General features: G+C 32.7%; 1 long non-coding RNA gene across 1 annotated transcript; it reads left to right on the top strand.

The window, feature by feature from the left end:
* Positions 1–18,685: 18,685 nt before the first annotated feature.
* LOC116112932 lies at positions 18,686–20,255 on the top strand. Its single transcript, XR_004125332.1, has 5 exons — positions 18,686–18,775; positions 18,860–18,990; positions 19,091–19,262; positions 19,347–19,490; positions 19,615–20,255. It is a non-coding gene; the product is annotated as an uncharacterized LOC116112932 (long non-coding RNA).
* The last annotated feature ends 1,114 nt before the right edge of the window (positions 20,256–21,369 follow it).

Below are 21,369 nucleotides of genomic sequence, written 5' to 3' on the forward strand. Positions count from 1 at the left end.
AAGGAGAATGCTACAAATGTCATAGGAACCACCAAAATGATCCCACTGGGGACATTATCTGAGGAAAAATGTTGGTTATTGTTTAGTAAAGTTGCATTTTCAGGAAAAAGCAATGAAGAATCTAATGAGCTAGTAGAAATTGGTAGGAAAATTGTTCAAAAGTGTAAAGGTTTGCCACTAGCGATAAAGACTTTAGTGATTCTTTTGTGTTCTAAAGGAAAATTTGTCAAGTCAAAAAATATCTTAGAGACTGAAATTTGAGAAATAGATCAAGGTAGAACAAGAGGTTTTTCGACCTCTTCTATTAAGTTATTATGATTTACCCCCTACTTTGAAAAAATGTTTCTCATATTGTGCTATTTTTCTAAAGGATTATAAGATAAAGAGAGAACAATTGATCAAGTTATGGATGGCTCAGGGCTATCTAAAGTCAAAACCAAATAAGGATATAGAGTTAGTTGGTGAAGAGTATTTTGAAACTTTGTCAATGCGTTCTTTCTTTCAAGATTTTCAAAAAGATGAAGATGATATTGATATCCGTTCTTGCAAGATGCATGATATAATGCATGATTTTACTCAATTTCTTACCAAAAATGAATGTTATACAATAGAGGTTGATGGTACAAGAGAAATTGAATTAGAATCTTCTTATAATAAAGTTAAACATTCAATGATAAAGATTCAAGAAAGGGGATCATTTCCTAGCTCTGTGTGTACTAGAAATACTTTTCTACGTAGCCTTGTGGTTGTTTTTTATTATGGTTCTAACCTTAAGATAGTTTTGTACAAAGTAGTTAACCAGTTTACATTTCTGAGGTCATTATCTTTGAATTATTGCTCAATTGAAGAAATTCCTGTAGAAATAAAAAAAACTAATACACTTGAGGTACCTTGATTTGCATTCGAATCAAAACATACAAGAATTGCCGAGACATTGTGTGGGTTATATAATCTGCAAACCTTAGACAAGATGTTTGTTTGGAATCAAGAAACTACCCAAGGGATAGGAAACTTAATCAATTTGAGGCATTTTTAAACGAGGGGACTCAAATAAGTTACATGCCAAAAGTTTGGAGAGATTAACTAGTCTACGAACATTACAAATATTTGTTATAAGTGAGGGTAGTTTATGGTTGAAGCATGTTCTATTATGTCTAAAAGCCTTTAATCACCTTCGAGAATTTGCTATAATAGGTTGGGAAATTTGAGAGATGTTGATGAGGTTAAGGAATTGAATTAAACATAAGAATAACTTGCGTGATTTGGGGGTAAACTTTAACGGGAGGATGAATGTGGAGCAAATCAAGAACTTCTTGAGGAGTTCAATCACATCCAAATTTAGAGATATTATGGCTACAAAATTATAGTGGCAACACTATTTTCCCTCATTGGATGATACGTTGGCCAATTTGAGAATGCTAGTTCTTGTAGATGTATAAACTGTGAGTATTTGCCTCATTTGGGTAAGTTATCATCTTTGAAATTCTTAATATTGGCGAATGAATTTGTGAAAAGAGTGGGTAATGAGATTTTGGAATAGAGAGTGATGCCATGTATCATCTACTCAATCATTGTGTTTCCAAACTGAAATTACTTTCCTTCTGGAAATGAAAGAAGGGAAGAGTGGAATTTCGAGAGTACAAAGAGAGGAGATGAAGTATTACAGTCATGCCATCTCTTCAGACCTTGAAACTTCAATCTTGCCTCAATTGAAGTCTCTACCAAACCACCTTCATCAGAAAACAACAATGAAGATATTAATAGATGGATGTCCTCTCTCCGAAGAACAGAGAGCCAATAGCTTATATCATCTTCATAAGATACTGATTAAGTTCCACAGTTATTTCCTCTCTTTTCCCTTCTAATTATTTGTTTTATTACATTCTTTATCTTTTATCTTTATCTTTTGGGAATAACTCACATCTTTTATTATATAATACCCTAATTACAATCACCATTTTGTACTCTTTATCATCTTAATGATTATTTTATGTTTTTCTATAATCGTAACAAATTCATTTTTTCTACTCAAAATAATAGGATTTCAACCAATGCAGGGTTCTCTTTAAAGTGAAAAACATAACAAGTAAATCTCTACTAGAATCAGAAATTCAACGAGATAGAAGCTAGATGTTTATTGGCATGAAGGAATTCAGCCGTTTCGAGTACTTTACTTTTTCAGGTTCAAAAGTTTAATACATTTTATATTAATGAAGACAGAAGTTATATTGATAATCTATTATAATTTATATCTTTTCTGGATGCAGACTGTGTGATATGAGACTGTTGATTGAACTTGGTGATACGTTTGATGAATTTCCATTATAAACAAGTCTCAGAAACCCACAATGGTATTTCCCCTTTTTTCTTCTCTAATGGTTGAATGAAACAGGATTTGGTCTATTAATTTAGAGATCAAAGCTTCCATTCAATACTTCACATATATTACTCCATATATGTGATGTATGACAAGATCAGAAAGCCTTTCACAGCAGATAAGCATGGAAGTGTTGGAAGCAATCAACGGGCTGTGCGTGCTCAATTTTTGTTCTGTCCGTGATCAGATCGCACACCAGATTCTCATGGGCATGAAGCAACTGTCCTGTTTCAAGAACTTTGAGTCTTCTCAGGTTTGAAGTTTTCAAACATATAATTTAAGTAAAGAACCAAAGTTTATATATGTATAATCTAATAACTTCCTGTAATCACGTTATGTGAAGCTAGAACCGTCTCTTCTACTAACAACTAGCTACCTCTGAGTGAAGGTTGCAGGAATTTTTGGATAAATGCAGAAAATTGAATCAGGTACTGTGCCATTAATACCACACTTGTTCTCTGTATTAGCATTACTTCCTGCCAGAAAAAACCTGCCGATTAACTATTCCACATCTTGGTTTCTTTTCATCCCTCAATTAAGTAATTTTCTCTCCAGTTTCTTGTAGTGGAATACAAACTTAACAGTTTTTGCTTTTATTATAAGTTTAATTTAAATTAATTATGCCTTTATGCTGATGAATTTTCCACTGTAAACAAACTTTGAATAATATTCCATTACTTGTATTCTGATATAGCATTATTACAAAGCTGAGCAAGGATGAATTGGGATAACTAGAATGTGCAGAAGTTGCTGTGAGAGATTGGAAAGACTTAAAAACCTGTATTATCATCCGAATCATCTAGTATTAGTTTAGAGACATTTTAACTCCGTAAATACAAGCTTTTCACACATATTGTGAAAGACATTGTATCCTTGTACTCTTTTGATCCATAGTGAAATATTTCATTTCTACCATTGCCGTGGACGTAGCCCAAACGGGTGAACCACGTAAATCATCGTGTTCCTTTATTGTTTTTCTACTTATATTTGATTGTTACCAAGCTGTTTATATAAGATACCATCACCCTGTGAAATAAGGAGAAACAAACAGAAACAAAAGCATGTGGGAGCTGCTTACGTTACTACATATTGTGAATGAGCAAAATATTGTGAGAATAAAATCTTGAAAATTGGCCTTGTGTTATTCTAAAACTATAGACAAACTAGCACAAACATTCAGCAATTTCGAGAGCTGAGTTTAATGATTATCATTAAATTAATTTCAAACAGGAATCATGCTTTACAACCAAGTCCGATTTTTTACTTTAAATTAAATTCTTTCATTGGCTTCAAAGTTAATAAGAAATTTTATTCTTATTCGTGGGTTGATTATTTCATCACTTATCTACCAGATCCTTTCAAGCATATGCTTATCGTTTTTCAAGCAGAAAAAACTTAATCTTCTATAACATTTGCTGCTGCTCTGGAAAAACTTTAGTCTGCAGTTTATGTTACTATTCAGTGAAATTGCAAAAGATTGTGAGAATAAATCTTTGACGTTTGGCCTTGTGTTGCTCCAAAAATATTACAAGAAAAAACTTTAATCGATGTGAGAACTGCTAGACCTGAGGTTAATGATCATAATCATTAAATTAAATTCAAACCAGAATCATCATTTTTCAGCAACCCCAAATTCTTTCACTGTCTCAGAACAGAGGAAAAAATAAGAAGTCTGCAGAGCTTTTTGGTTTAGCTTTTACTAGTCTGGCCTTCTAAAATTAAGAAAATTTTATCTTTTAAAACAATTAATGATGCCAAATTTTATAGCATGGCTTGGCAAATTTAATTTGTTTAGCTTAAACTACAAACTTTTCTAGAACTACTTCCATATCAAGTTATGGTAAAAGCTAAAAGTGTTAAGGAAAGAAAGAATAAAACTTATTCTTTAGTAAAGATCTTCTCCCAACATAATCAATCAAAGTATATTTCTGTATTATTATGTTATCTTTGGAGATTGGAGTTGGACTCACTTATACCTGACGTCCTATCAAAATAAAACTTAGGCTTGAGCTATCAACTCAAGATTATTCCTTGGTTCTTTTCCTTGCACTATAAAATACCTGAATGGACGTTACAGCATATTACATGCACTATAAGCATTCAATTAGCAATCTCGGAAACTTGAAAGCACAGCTTCTAAAACTTGCTGCTGAAGTTTAAGATGTATATATTTCTGAATATTTAAAAGGATATTTGAGTGATATCTTGATTACATCTCTAATTTTATCCAAACTTCCACAAAAAAGAGAAAGAAAAATAAAAGTGTCTAATAGAATTCTCTTTCTCATTTGGTTAAATCCCGATTAAAGTTAATAATGATCAATATTGCATATATTTTTTTTCTATCATTTATTAGTTGTTCATAATATGGCTAACTAACCTACCATACATTACAACAGTTTTACTTTTTTTGATCAATAATTGTAGTAAGAGATTTATCAATTCAGTTGTCTATACTTAAAAAGTAAGTGGCACTATAAAATGTTCAAGCAAAAATTCAAAAGTGGAGGGCCCATTACCTCTGCCTTTGTCGATTAATCTAAAGCAAAAACTTTTATTAATTTTTCTCAAGTGGACGGTCCATTTTTTTATCATTATCAAACCAAATTATTCCTCTCACCAAGTGAAAGATTCCTTTGGTCTTTCCTGACTAAAATATGATCAGTTACCACAAAATCACATTTTGTCATTCACATTTTATGCATATTTCTTTCATTCAAGGAGATGTACAATGAAAAGAGTGGAATTATGAGATTACAAAGAGAGGAGATGAAGATATTACAGTCATGCCATCTCTTCAGACCTTGCAACTTTATTTTAGCCCAAATTGAAGTCTTTACCAAACCACCTTTATCAGATGACAACATTGAAGAAGGAAATAAAGGATGTCCTCTTCTTGAAGGATAGAGAACCATAGCTTATTATCTCTCGTTGCTACTTATTTAGTTATCTGAAATTATCAACTTCGTTTTCTTTCAAACCATAGTAATCTTTTAATTATTTGTTTTATTACATTCTTTATCATTATTTGTTTTGGGGGGAATAACTCACATCTTTTAATAGTTAATACCCCATTATCAATGACCATTTTTGTACTCTTTAATCATCTTAATGGATCTAATTATACTCTGCTTGTAATTTTAAGGATGGGTTTGCATTGATATTTTAAGTTTTTTGTAAGCGTAACAAATTCATTTTGTCTACTCAAAATAATGATTTGAACCAATTGAGGGTCTCTGTTAAAATGCAGAACATAACAAGAAAAATGTCTACGAATAAAAAATTAGTGGTTGTTTAGTTCCCGAAAGAACTTAGTGAATCGATAGCTCATCACCATTTCCTCCGTTTTGACCAGCGTCTCTCAAGTCGTAACTTCAACTTTTATAATGAATAAACATTGGATAAGGTTCTTTAGTGTTATGGTTGTGAATCGGCAACATTTAAACTTATTGAATAAATAATTAAAGCACTGAGTACATTACTACGTGGGTAATTAAGATACAAATATTTTGCAACAAAAAGTCAAATTGTTACTCGAATTCAGTTTTAACTTCCTCTGCACTTACTATGGAATTTTTACTTCATAATCTGGTCTTACATCTTATTTTCAACAGAATTTTATTCTTTTTACTTCATTTTTGCTAATGTGACTTCGTGTTGTTCATTATAAGTTACCTCATGCTAAAGTTTAGTTTTCTTTTCTTTTCAAGCTGCAGGTACTAAAGACGTCTTGATCTGATAAAAATGTTGATATCAAACACCAGTGCATTGAAAACTGAAGGCTCCATCAACTCGCCATGGTTTTTCCTTGCATCTTGTCTAATGCTGTTGAATGAGAAATAGACTACCTAATGTGGCCACAGGGAATCTTATCTAATCTTATTAGGCGAGTACGATACAAATATACTCAAAATCAGTTTTACATTCTCTGCACTTAATATGGAATTTATAACTTCATAACCTGGTCTTACATCCTATTTGTAAGAGACTTTTGAGTTTTGATCATTATTACTTCGTTTTCGACAATCTGACTTTGTCTCGTTCTCTAAAGCATCTCATGTTAAAGTTTGTTTTGTTTTCTTTTCAAGCTGCAGCAGCCAGGAAATCCTGCACTGGCGACATCCTGTGAAAGAAATTTTCAATATCAGGCACCTCTTCAATTTTAAATTGATAAGGTCCATCAGCTTGCCATGTTATGTTGTTGGATGATAATTGGTCTAGGTAATCTGGCCATAGGTGGAATCTTATATATTCTTGTATCTATAATTTTGTAACAAAAGCCAGCTTTATTTCTTTTCTTTTCAAGCTGCAACATTGCAGGCCATAGGTAATTTTGTTCTGCATCTCCATCTTTCATTGTTTTACCATCATTAGGGTATTTCTGTAATGTGATTTGGAAACATGCAGGCTTTCTATTAGAGTAAAGAACATCTCTATGAGAATCAGAAATTGGTTGTTGTTCTGTTCCCTAAAGGACTTCAGCCAACTGATAGCTCAACATCTTCTCCACCTGTTTTGACCAAGGTCTGCCTACTTTAATTCCAACTTTGATTAAATAAGCATATATAGTTTATATCTCTTATCCACAGAATAATGATGTATTGCAGTTTAAGGCCACATGATTAAATTTTTCAATAATTGTTGCTTAACCAGTAAAATATGCCTTTTGGTCACAAGAAGAAGATATCTCTAGGCATGAAAAAACTGCTCTGTTTCAATCAATCTTTCTCAGTTCGATGTTTCATAACATATATTATTTTAAAACAACTTAAGTTTGTATACATTAGCTAATGGCATTTCTTCTCAATACCAGTAAATCAATGCTCTTGGGTCCTTGGAAGAAATTGCAGAAATCTCTGGGATGTAACGCTGGCTTGATTGCATGCTAGCTGCTCATGGCAAGAAGGAACTGCTCTGTTTCAATAACTTCAGTCCTTCCAAGGTTTGAAGTTTCAAAACATAATATTATTAGTAAAGAACCAAAGTTCATGTTTTTGAATCTATGTGATGTGAAACTGACAACTATCTTTTTCAATTTCAAGCTCATCCAACTTTCTCTCTTCAAACAACTGGCTGCCTTTGAAAGAACATTCCAGGAATCTCGAGTGGCTAAACTTATGTTAAGTTGAAACAGTATTGAGTTGTTCCTATGTCAGCATCCTTTTCTGGTTTTCACCGAATCTCACAGTTGAGCAGCTTTCTTCCAACTTCTGGTACTTGTCCCTATATTAGCTCGGAAACAATCAGCAATTTGTCTAAGCAATTCTCTTAATCTTCCATCCTTCATTCTGCAGGGACTGGTGGTATCACTATGAATAAAGCAGCTCAAGTGCTGTTTTCGGATGTATGACCAACCAATGACTGCTGGGCAGTGTAACATGATTATTAAGAAGTTGGGCAAATACAAACAACATTAAGAGAATTACATTTATAGGTAGGAATGACTTCTTCGCTCCAATATCCATACTAACTGATCATTTGATGTAATTCTGCATTAGAAAATATTAGTCTTATATCTCTGTAATAGTATTTTGAAACTTAATTTGGATTTCTCAGCACATTTGGTGTTCTGTGTCATACAAGGAGGGAATAGCAAAGTGTGATAACCAGTTATTCAACTTTATGAAACCTATGCTAGCTGGCAAGAACGTATGCTAGTGGTGTTATGTTCCTGAAAGAACTTAGTGAATTGATAGCTCTCATCATCTCCTCCGTTTTGACCAACGTCTCTCAGTCGTAACTTCAACTTTGATTTGCCTATTTACAACTGTGTATCAATCCACAGGTAATTTCTTATCTCCTTACCGGTTAGCTTCATTTTTATGATGAATAAACATTGAATAATAATTAAAGCACCAGTACATTACTACGTGGGTAATTAAGATACAAATATTTTGCAACAAAAGTCAAATTGTTACTCATAATTCGTTTAACTTCCTCTGCACTTACTACGGAATTTTTAACTTCATAATCCGGTCTTACATCTTATTTTCAACAGAATTTTATAAAATTTTTGTTAATTGTATGTCTTAGTTATAAGCATAGCATTATTTGAAGAAAATGCCTTGTACATGACTTGTCCTTTCATTTGAGCTACTACTCCTCTGGTCAACATTCAGTCTATACCAAACAAGTGCAAAAATTGGGTGGTTATATTATTTGGCATTTTAGTTGACAATTGAATAATTTTGGTGCCGATGTTATTTATTACAAACTTGATAGAGAAATTTGGATTACTTCTCTGATTGGTAAATTGAATGATCTGAATGTGTTGCCACAAGAGCCAATCCGATTACACCAATTTTACATGATTATGTACAGAATTGTTTGGACAGATTTTGCTCTGGCTTCAAATATGAGTTGCATAGTCGCCCACTCGGCCTTAAACAGCCCTGGCCCAAATTACCATTGACCTTTCTGCATTACCGGCCTCATGAAAGTGACAGACATTATGGTTGAAGCTGTGAACCACTCCCCTTTGAGAACAAACAAATGGTTGCAGTTCCCTTATAACTCTTCCCGAACCCATGGACTTGGATTCAACTCTCCCGAATCACAGACCATACAAACTCTTTATGGGGACTTTTTCTTTAACTTATGATACTGTCGTCTTAAATAAGTAATAGTACTTAATAATATTTATTGCCCACCACTAATGCCATGAAACTTCCCTCCTGCTTTGTTTGTAAATTAAATCAATAATTAACGGCGAAATCATCTGCCACTAAATTTCCCGGAAAATCAACTTTTGAAGTCATAACATGCGCGTACACTTATGTAAACATTGACTACAATAGCAAGTCTTTCTCGTATAAAGAACAGACCCCTCTATTCTCCCACCCCCGCTTTACTAAAACTTACTGTCAATTCTTCCACATTTCACACTGAAAAATGTATGCAAAACGACACATCAATGCAAAGTCAAGCAAACTAGCTTTAGCTATTCTCCTCTCGTTTTCTGGGGATTCAAGCTCTTTCAAGATGATATTTTAGTCTATTAAGTTTATTGCTTTGCATAAATGTTTACTTTTCTCTCTAGCTTGATTGGAAATATCTTGCCCAGGAAGGGAGTTTTGAGTTTTACAAGTAATGTTGTTTTGGTATGTGTTGTCATATTTAGACCTTTTATCTGCAATACTACTTGTAAGCAAATTCCAAGAGTCTCTTGTTACTTAAGTAAATTAATCATCCCTTGTTCATCATATTTGGACAATGCTGAAATAGAATGAAGTATCTGTTAGCATCACTTTCTTTGTTTCATCTCATGTCTAGGTTAATCATCCCTATAGGAAATGCTAACTCAATAGTTTTTTCACTTTATAATATACAATAAAACATTTTTATAGTGATACTTTACATAAGAATAAACTCTATATAGTCATAAAAAATTTAATTCCTAATTTGGGATAGTTATAAATAAGAATAAACTCTATATTGTAATAAGTTATAATTTTTTCTAATTCTCGTCTTAAGAAAAGTTGCCTCTACATTGTAATAAGTATCTATATATTGAAAAAAAAAAATATATGCTATGTTACATTAAGGTTTAAGATGAAATAAAATATTTATCTAAAGTTGTTTGAGATAATGATTTATGCTTTAGAGTTGTTACTATATCTTTTAACTTGCGGGCAGATTACTCATTAGCATGAACATCTTCTTATTGAAACCATATATTTTTAGTTTCTCAAGTATATTTAGAGCTTCTTAGCACAAACTTTTTGTATTTCCGTACTATTATCTTTATGATTATTTCTTTTATCTTCTTGTTTAATTGTAGTAATGATTTCTTCTTTAGTTAAAGGACGTATTGCTCATTTGGATGATTGAGACATACAATAATATCCATTCGATTAGTGTAACGAAGTTATCGAATCTGATCACTAAATTCTAAAATCACTCTTTAATTCTCCTCATCCACTTCATTTGTAACTTGCAATTCATCAACATCAGGGATCCTAATTTGTTAATGATTAAAACAATTAGCAATAGTATGTGGCTTCACATAAATTTGTTGTATAATTTTGTAATGATTAAAACAATTAGCAATAATATGTGGCTTCACATCAATTTGCAGCATAATTTTGTAATAATTAAAACAATTGGCAATAGTTTGTGGCTTCACATCAGTTTGACTATGCAGCAATTGCATTTACAATTCTATCAAGGACACTTATCTTTGTTGGTTTTAAGACACGATCTTTTATCCGTTTCAAAAGTAGGCAACTGAAGCGCTGAATTGAAATCTTAATAGTATTAAAACATCAATTGAAATCCTAATATTATACTACTAAAACATGAATTATAAAGAAATTTTTGTTATCACACCTCTATTAAGTTATAACCTCCTTATAGTAACAAAATTAATTAATCTCATCATTATGACTATAGAGAGGTTTTACTGTACTTATCTTTGTTAGAGACTGGTTTTCTAATAGTTTGTTAGAAATGATTGTATTATTCTACTCTTTTGATTTATAGTAAAAAATCTATGTCATACCATTACTGTGGATGTAGCCCAAATGAGTGAACCGCGTAAATCATTATGCCTTATCTGTTAAGATTATTGTATATTTAGTTTCAATTCTTTGTATTTATTAGCTTCCTTTTCAGTTTAGGGAATATTTATTTGATAAAGGATCACATCATATTAGGCATATAATTATAATATTAAGGCATAGGATATTATGCTTATTTTATTTCCATATGTGCATGATTCTATGTATATTTTGTTACCCAGTATATAGGATTGCTGTTATTAATGCGAATATCACATTACCTTGTATAAACTAGAATTAGGCCTACATATTGTAGCACTTTTTCATTATTCAATACACAACACAATTATAAGTCGTAACTTCAACTTTTATATGAATAAACATTGGATGGTTCTTTAGTGTTATGGTTGTGAATCGGCAACATTTAAACTTATTGAATAAATAATTAAAGCACTGAGTACATTACTACGTGGGTAATTAAGATACAAATTTTGCAACAAAAGTCAAATTGTTACTCAGAATTCGTTTTAACTTCCTGCACTTACTATGGAATTTTTAACTTCATAATCGGTCTTACTCTTATTTTCAACAGAATTTTTCTTTTTATTCATTTTGCTAATGTGACTTCGTGTTGTTCATTATAAGTTACTCATGCTAAAGTTTAGTTTTCTTTTCTTTTCAAGCTGCAGACTATAAGACGTCTTGATCTGATAAAAATGTTGGATATCAAACACCAGTGCATTTGAAAACTGAAGGCTCCATCAACTGGCCTGGTTTTTCCTTGCAATCTGTCTAATGCTGTTGAATGAGAATAGACTACCTAATGTGGCCACAGGGAATCTTATCTAATCTTTAGGCGAGTACGATACAAAATTACTCAAAAATCAGTTTTAACATTCTCTGCACTTAATATGGAATTTATAACTTCTAAACCTGGTCTTACATCCTATTTGTAAGAGACTTTTGAGTTTTGATCATTATTACTTCGTTTTCGACAATCTGACTTTGTCTCGTTCTCTTAAAGCTATCTCATGTAAAGTTTGTTTTGTTTTCTTTCAAGCTGCAGCAGCCAGGAAATCCTGCACTGGACATCCTGTGAAAGAAATTTTCAATATCAGGCACTCTCAATTTTAAAATTGATAAGGTTCCATCAGCTTGCCATGTTATGTTGTTGATGATATATGGCTAGGTAATCTGGCCATAGGTGGAATCTTATATATTCTTGTATCTATAATTTGTAACAAAAGCTTTTATTTCTTTTCTTTTCAAGCTGCAACATTGCAGGCCATAGGTAATTTTGTTCGCATCTCCATCTTTCATTGTTTTCCATCATTAGAGGTATTTCTGTAATGTGATTTGGAAACATTGCAGGCTTTCTATTGAGTAAAGAACATCTCTATGAGAACAGAAATTGGTTGTTGTTCTGTTCCCTAAAGGACTTCAGCCAACTGATGCTCAACATCTTCTCCACCTGTTTTGACCAAGGTCTGCCTACTTTAATTCCACTTTGATTAATAAAGCATATATAGTTTATCTCTTTCCACAGAAATAATGATGTATGCAGTTTAAGGCCACATGATTAAATTTCAATAATTGTGTGCTTTAACCAGTAAAATATGCCTTTTGGTCACAAGAAGAAGACTCTTAGGCATGAAAAAACTGCTCTGTTTCAATCAATCTTTCTCAGGTCGATGTTTCATAACATATAATTATTTAAAACAACTTAAGTTTTATACATTAGCTAATGACTTTTTCTTCTCAATACCAGAAACATGCTCTTGTTGGAAGAAAGTTGCAGAAATCTCTGGATGTAACGCTGCTTGATTGCATGCTAGCTGCTCATTGGCAAGAAGGAACTGCTCTGTTTCAATAACTTCAGTCCTTCCAAGTTTGAAGTTTCAAAACATAATATTATTAGTAAAGAACCAAAGTTCATGTTTTGAATCTAGTGATGTGAAACTGACAACTATCTTTTTCATTTCAAGCTCATCCAACTTTCTCTCTTCAAACAACTGGCTGCCTTTGAAAGAACATTCCAGGAATCTCGAGTGGCTAAACTTATGTATAAGTTGAAACAGTATTGAGTGTTCTCTATGTCACATCCTTTCTGGTTTTCACCGAATCTCACAGTTGAGCAGCTTTCTTCCAACTCTGGTACTTGTCCCTATATTAGCTCGGAAACAAAGTCAGCAATTTGTCTAAGCAATTCTCATAATCTTCCATCCTTCATTCTGCAGGGACCTGGTGGTATCACTATGAATAAAGCAGCTCAAGTGCTGTTTTCGGTATGTATGACCAACCAATGACTGCTGGGCAGTGTAACATGATTATTAAGAAGTTGGGCAAAAACAAACAAACTTAAGAGAATTACATTTTATGGTGAGGAATGACTTCTTCGCTCCATAATCCATACTAATGTCATTTGATGTAATTCTGCATTAGAAAATATTGTCTTATATCTCTGTAATAGTATTTGAAACTTAAATTTGGATTTCTCAGCACATTTGGTGTTCTGTGTCATCAAGGAGAATAGCAAAGTGTGATAACAGTTATTCAACTTTATGAAACCTATGCTAGCTGGCAAGAACGTATGCTAGTGGTTGTTATGTTCCTGAAGAACTTAGTGAATGATAGCTCTCATCATTCCTCCGTTTGACCAACGTCTCTCAAGTCGTAACTTCAACTTTGATTTTGCCTATTTACAACTGTGATCAATCCACAGGTAATTTCTATCCCTTACCGGTTAGCTTCATTTTTATGATGAATAAACATGAATAAAATTAAAGCACCCAGTACTTACTACGTGGGTAATTAAGATACAATATTTTGCAACAAAAAGTCAAATTGTTACTCATAATTCAGTTTTAACTTCCTCTGCACTTACTCGGAATTTTAACTTCATAATCCGGTCTTACATCTTATTTTCAACAGAATTTTATAAAATTTTTGTTAATTGTAGTCTTAGTTATAAGCAAGCATTATTTGAAGAAAGAATGCTTGTACAGGACTTCCTTTCATTGAGCTACTACTCCTCTGGTCAACATTCAGTCTATACCAAACAAGTGCAAAAATTGGTGGTTATATTATTTGGCATTTTAGTTCACATTGAATATTTATGGTGCCATGTTATTTATACAACTTGATAGAGAAATTTGATTACTTCTCTGATTGGTAATGAATGATCTAATGTGTTGCCACAAGAGCCAATCCGATTACACCAATTTTACATGATTTTGTACAGAATTGTTTGACGATTTTTGCTCGGCTTCAAATATGAGTTGCATAGTCGCCCACTCGGCCTTAAACAGCCCTGGCCCAAATACCATTGACCTTTCTGCATTACCGCCCTCATGAAAGTGACAGACATAATGGTTGAAGCTGTGAACCACTCCCCTTTGGAACAAACAAATGGTTGCAGTTCCCTTATAACTCCCCGAACCCCATGGACTGGATTCAACCTCCCCAATCACAGACCATACAAACTCTTTATGGGACTTTTTCTTTAACTATGATACTGTCGTCTTAATAGTAATAGTACTTAATAATAATATTATGCCCACCACATGCCAATGAAACTTCCCTCCTGCTTTGTTTGTAAATTAATCAATAATTACGCGGCGAAACATCTGCCACTAAATTTCCCGGAAAATCAACTTTTGAGTCTAACATGCTTCATTGACTGATTGCAATCGACATTACTGCGTAATTAGTAAACATTGACTACAATAGCAAGTCTTTCTCTATAAGAACCAGACTCCTATTCCCCACCCCGCGCTTTTACTAAACTTACTGTCAATTCTTCCACATTTCACACTGAAGAAATGTATGCAAAACGACACATCAATGATCAAAGTCAAGCAAACTAGCTTTAGCTATTCTCCTCTCTTTTCTGGGGATTCAAGCTCTTTCAAGAGGTGATATTTTAGTCTATTTAAGTTTATTGCTTTGCAAAATGTTTACTTTTCTCTCTAGCTTGTTGGAAATATCTTCCCAGGGATGTAGCCCAAATGGGTGAACCACGTAAATAATCGTGTTCCTTATTGTTTTTCTACTTATATTTGATTGTTTACCAAGCTGTTTATATAAGATACCATCACCCTATGAAATAAGGGAGAAACAAACAGAAATAAAAGCATGTGGAGCTGCTTATGTTACTATTTAGTGAATGAGCAAAATATTGTGAGAATAAAATCTTGACAATTGGCCTTGTGTTATTCTAAAACTATTGACAAACTAGCACAAACATTCAGCAATTTCGAGAGCTGAGTTTAATGATTAATCACTAAATTAATTTCAACTAAGAATCATGCATTTTACAACTAAGTCCAAATTTTTTACTTTAAATTAAATTCTTTCATTGGCTTCAAAGTTAATAAGAAATTATATTCTTTATTCTTGGGGTTGATTATTTCATCACTTATCTACGACAGATCCTTTCAAAGCATATGCTTATCGTTTTTCAAGCAGAAAAAACTTAATCTTCTATAACATTTGCTGCTGCTCTGGAAAAACGTTAGTCTGCAGTTTATGTTACTATTTAGTGAAATTGCAAAAGATTGTGAGAATAAATCTTTGACGTTTGGCCTTGTGTTGCTCCAAAAATATTAACAAGAAAAAACTTTAATCGATGTGAGAACTGCTAGACCTGAGGTTAATGATCATAATCATTAAATTAAATTCAAACCAGAATCATTCATTTTTCAGCAACCCCAAATTCTTTCACTGTCTCAGAACAGAGGAAAAAATAAGAAGTCTGCAGAGCTTTTTGGTTTTAGCTTTTACTAGTCTGGCCTTCTTAAAATTAAGAAAAATTTATCTTTTAAAACAAGTTAATGATGCCAAATTTTATAGCATGGCTTGGCAAATTTAATTTGTTTAGCTTAAACTACAAACTTTTCTAGAACTACTTCCATATCAAGTTATGGTAAAAGCTAAAAGTGTTAAGGAAAGAAAGAAGTAAAACTTATTCTTTTAGTAAAGATCTTCTCCCAACATAAATCAATCAAAGTATCATATTCCTGTATTATTATGTTATCTTTGGAGATTGGAGTTGGACATCACTTATACCTGACGTCCTATCAAAATAAAACTTAGGCTTGAGCTATCAACTCAAGATTATTCCTTGGTTCTTTTCCTTGCACTATAAAATACCTGAATGGACGTTACAGCATTATTACATGCACTATAAGCATTCAATTAGCAATCTCGGAAACTTGAAAGCACAGCTTCTAAAACTTTGGCTGCTGAAGTTTAAGATGTATTTATATTCTGAATATTTAAAAGGATATTTGAGTGATATCTTGATTACATCTCTAAATTTTATCCAAACTTCCACAAAAAAGAGAAAAGAAAAATAAAAAGTGTCTAATAGAATTCTCTTTTCTCATTTGGTTAAATCCCGATTAAAGTTAAATAATGATCAATATTGCATATATTTTTTTTCTATCATTTATTAGTTGTTCATAATATGGCTAACTAACCTACCATACATTACAACAGTTTTACTTTTTTTGATCAATAATTGTAGTAAGAGATTTAATCAATTCCAGTTGTCTATACTTAAAAAGTAAGTGGCACTATAAAATGTTCAAGCAAAAATTCAAAAGTGGAGGGCCCATTAACCTCTGCCTTTGTCGATTAATACTAAAGCAAAAACTTTTATTAATTTTTCTCAAGTGGACGGTCCATTTTTTTATCATTATCAAACCAAATTATTCCTCTCACCAAGTGAAAGATTCCTTTGGTCTTTCTCTGACTATAAATATTGATCAGTTACCACAAAATCACATTTTGTCATTCACATTTTGTGCATATTTCTTTCCTTCGAGGAGATGTACGAATGGGAAGAGTGGAATTATGAGATTATAAAGAGAGGAGATGAAGATATTACAGTCATGCCATCTCTTTAGACTTTGCAACTTTATTTTAACCCCAAATTGAAGTCTTTAACAAACCACCTTCATCAGATGACAATATTGAAGAAGGAAATAAAAGGATGTCCTCTTCTCAAAGGATAGAGAACCGATAGCTTATTATCATCTTCGTTTGCTACTTATTTAAGTGAAATTATCAACTTCAACACTGATTTTCTTTCATAGGTAATATCCTCTCTCTTTCCCTTTTAATTATTTGTTTTATTACATTCTTTATCATTATTTTGTTTTGGGGGGAATAACTCACATCTTTTAATAGTTAATACCCCAATTATCAATGACCATTTTTGTACTCTTTAATCATCTTAATGGATCTAATTATACTCTGCTTGTAATTTTAAGGATGGGTTTGCATTGATGTTTTAAGTTTTTTTGTAACCGTAACAAATTCATTTTGTCTACTCAAAATAATAGGATTTGAACCAATTGAGGGTCTCTGTTAAAATGCAGAACATAACAAGAAAATGTCTACTAGAATAAAAAATTAGTGGTTGCTATGTTCCCGAAAGAACTTAGTGAATTGATAGCTCATCACCATTTCCTCCGTTTTGACCAGCGTCTCTCAAGTCGTAACTTCAACTTTTATGATGAATAAACATTGGATGAGGTTCTTTAGTGTTAATGGTTGTGAATCGGCAACATTTAAACTTATTGAATAAATAATTAAAGCACTGAGTACATTACTACGTGGGTAATTAAGATACAAATATTTTGCAACAAAAAGTCAAATTGTTACTCAGAATTCAGTTTTAACTTCCTCTGCACTTACTATGGAATTTTTAACTTCATAATCTGGTCTTACATCTTATTTTCAACAGAATTTTGTTCTTTTTATTTCATTTTTGCTAATGTGACTTCGTGTTGTTCATTATAAGTTATCTCATGCTAAAGTTTAGTTTTCTTTTCTTTTCAAGCTGCAGCAACCAAAAGATCATGTACCAAAGACGTCTTGATCTGATAAAAATGTTGGATATCAAACACCAGTGCATTTGAAAACTGAAGGCTCCATCAACTGGCCATGGTTTTTTCCTTGCAATCTTGTCTAATGCTGTTGAATGAGAAATAGACTACCTAATGTGGCCACAGGGAATCTTATCTAATCTTATTAGGCGAGTACGATACAAATATTACTCAAAAATCAGTTTTAACATTCTCTGCACTTAATATGGAATTTATAACTTCATAACCTGGTCTTACATCCTATTTGTAAGAGACTTTTGAGTTTTGATCATTATTACTTCGTTTTCGACAATCTGACTTTGTCTCGTTCTCTTAAAGCTATCTCATGCTAAAGTTTTGTTTTGTTTTCTTTTCAAGCTGCAGCAGCCAGGAAATCCTGCACTGGAGACATCCTGTGAAAGAAATTTTCAATATCAGGCACCTCTTCAATTTTAAAACTGATAAGGTTCCATCGGCTTGCCATGTTATGTTGTTGGATGATAATTGGACTAGGTAATCTGGCCATAGGTGGAATCTTATATATTCTTGTATCTATAATTTTGTAACAAAAGCTTTTATTTCTTTTCTTTTCAAGCTGCAACATTGCAGGCCATAGGTAATTTTGTTCTGCATCTCCATCTTTCATTGTTTTACCATCATTAGAGGTATTTCTGTAATGTGATTTGGAAACATTGCAGGCTTTCTATTAGAGTAAAGAACATCTCTATGAGAATCAGAAATTGGTTGTTGTTCTGTTCCCTAAAGGACTTCAGCCAACTGATAGCTCAACATCTTCTCCACCTGTTTTGACCAAGGTCTGCCTACTTTAACTTCCAACTTTGATTAAATAAAGCATATATAGTTTATATCTCTTATCCACAGAAATAATGATGTATTGCAGTTTAAGGCCACATGATTAAATTTTTCAATAATTGTGTGCTTTAACCAGTAAAATATGCCTTTTGGTCACAAGAAGAAGATATCTCTAGGCATGAAAAAACTGCTCTGTTTCAATCAATCTTTCTCAGGTTCGATGTTTCATAACATATAATTATTTTAAAACAACTTAAGTTTTTATACATTAGCTAATAGCATTTTCTTCTCAATACCAGTAAAACAATGCTCTTTGGTTATTGGAAGAAAGTTGCAGAAATCTCTGGGATGTAACGCTAGCTTGATTGCATGCTAGCTGCTCATTGGCAAGAAGGAACTGCTCTGTTTCAATAACTTCAGTCCTTCCAAGGTTTGAAGTTTCAAAACATAATATTATTAGTAAAGAACCAAAGTTCATGTTTTTGAATCTATGTGATGTGAAACTGACAACTATCTTTTTCAATTTCAAGCTCATCCAACTTTCTCTCTTCAAACAACTGGCTGCCTTTGAAAGAACATTCCAGGAATCTCGAGTGGCTAAACTTATGTATAAGTTGAAACAGTATTGAGTGTTCTCTATGTCAGCATCCTTTTCTGGTTTTCACCGAATCTCACAGTTGAGCAGCTTTCTTCCAACTTCTGGTACTTGTCCCTATATTAGCTCGGAAACAAAGTCAGCAATTTGTCTAAGCAATTCTCATTAATCTTCCATCCTTCATTCTGCAGGGACCTGGTGGTATCACTATGAATAAAGCAGCTCAAGTGCTGTTTTCGGTATGTATGACCAACCAATGACTGCTGGGCAGTGTAACATGATTATTAAGAAGTTGGGCAAATACAAACAAACATTAAGAGAATTACATTTATATGGTGAGGAATGACTTCTTCGCTCCATAATCCATACTAACTGATCATTTGATGTAATTCTGCATTAGAAAATATTAGTCTTATATCTCTGTAATAGTATTTTGAAACTTAAATTTGGATTTCTCAGCACATTTGGTGTTCTGTGTCATACAAGGAGGGAATAGCAAAGTGTGATAACCAGTTATTCAACTTTATGAAACCTATGCTAGCTGGCAAGAACGTATGCTAGTGGTTGTTATGTTCCTGAAAGAACTTAGTGAATTGATAGCTCATCATCATCTCCTCCGTTTTGACCAACGTCTCTCAAGTCGTAACTTCAACTTTGATTTTGCCTATTTACAACTGTGATCAATCCACAGGTAATTTCTTATCTCCTTACCGGTTAGCTTCATTTTTATGATGAATAAACATTGAATAAATAATTAAAGCACCCAGTACATTACTACGTGGGTAATTAAGATACAAATATTTTGCAACAAAAAGTCAAATTGTTACTCATAATTCAGTTTTAACTTCCTCTGCACTTACTACGGAATTTTTAACTTCATAATCCGGTCTTACATCTTATTTTCAACAGAATTTTATAAAATTTTTGTTTAATTGTATGTCTTAGTTATAAGCATAGCATTATTTGAAGAAAGAATGCCTTGTACAGGACTTGTCCTTTCATTTGAGCTACTACTCCTCTGGTCAACATTCAGTCTATACCAAACAAGTGCAAAAAATTGGGTGGTTATATTATTTGGCATTTTAGTTAACAATTGAATAATTTATGGTGCCAAAGTCTATCGACACACAACCGGCAAGATCCTACCGGTTTGTGCTATAGACGATTTTCGCTGGCAGCCAGTGGCGGTGGCTAGCGGCTAGTCGCTGGCGGTGGTCTTGGGTGGTTGGGGTATTTTGTTACATTTTAAACTTTTTGTGGTGGGGGTGTTTAGCTAAATTCTCAATGTAGGGGGTCTGGGTAAATCTTATTGGTAGACTAGAGGGCAAATGTGTCCAAATGATAGAATATTAATGGCAAAATAGGGTCAAATTAAGATTACCTCGGGAATCTTATATAAACACCTTTGGGAAGGTAATCTGATCACCCCAATATAACCAACAGCAAACACTATTTGCAATAAAAGATTACGTAATCTTTTATTAATTAACCACCAATGAGGAAATCTTGAAAAATAAACAAAGATTACATGATTAATCTTATATCACCCCGAACCAAACGCTCCCTTTGAAAACGGATATGTGTTATCCCAAGACTATTGAAAAGCCAAACATTCAGCAATATCGGACCTGTTTAAGAGTAGGTTAATGACCATAAACACTAAATTAATTCGAAGAAGAATTATATTTTTACCAATTTATGAAACAATTCTTAATTGGTTTAAGTTAGAACTAAGTCATATAATAATCCACGGAGCCTACTCTTTTCCAAGTCTCATTACAAAGGAAAAACATGGACTTTCCAAAGATTTTTTTTAACTTTTACTCAGTCTAACATGTTGGAGGTTTAAAGAGAGGAGGTTGGTGGTGGGATTGATTGAATTTGACTTCAGAGGAGTGGTTGTACAAACCTTAATCGCTTGACTATGGTGATTGACAGGACTGAGTAGTAGGGTTTAAGGGGTTTTGGTGAGCAATAATCAAGAAGAGAATGATAATAGTGTAGGGTCACAAGATGTGTGAAATAAAAAATATAATATAAATTTAAGTAATAAAATAATATTTTAAAAATTATGAATAAAAAAGATAATTAAACTATTATGGAGTAAGAAAAAGTCTTTTGCTTTTTAAATTTCTTTAAAGGTGGCCGACAGTAGGACCAGGGAACCAAAGGGCAAATATTTTCATTAATATTATTATTATCTGTCACTTAACC

The sequence above is a fragment of the Pistacia vera genome, unplaced genomic scaffold (genome assembly GCF_008641045.1).
Source record: "Pistacia vera cultivar Batoury unplaced genomic scaffold, PisVer_v2 Contig671, whole genome shotgun sequence".
NCBI classification, from domain to species: domain Eukaryota; kingdom Viridiplantae; phylum Streptophyta; class Magnoliopsida; order Sapindales; family Anacardiaceae; genus Pistacia; species Pistacia vera.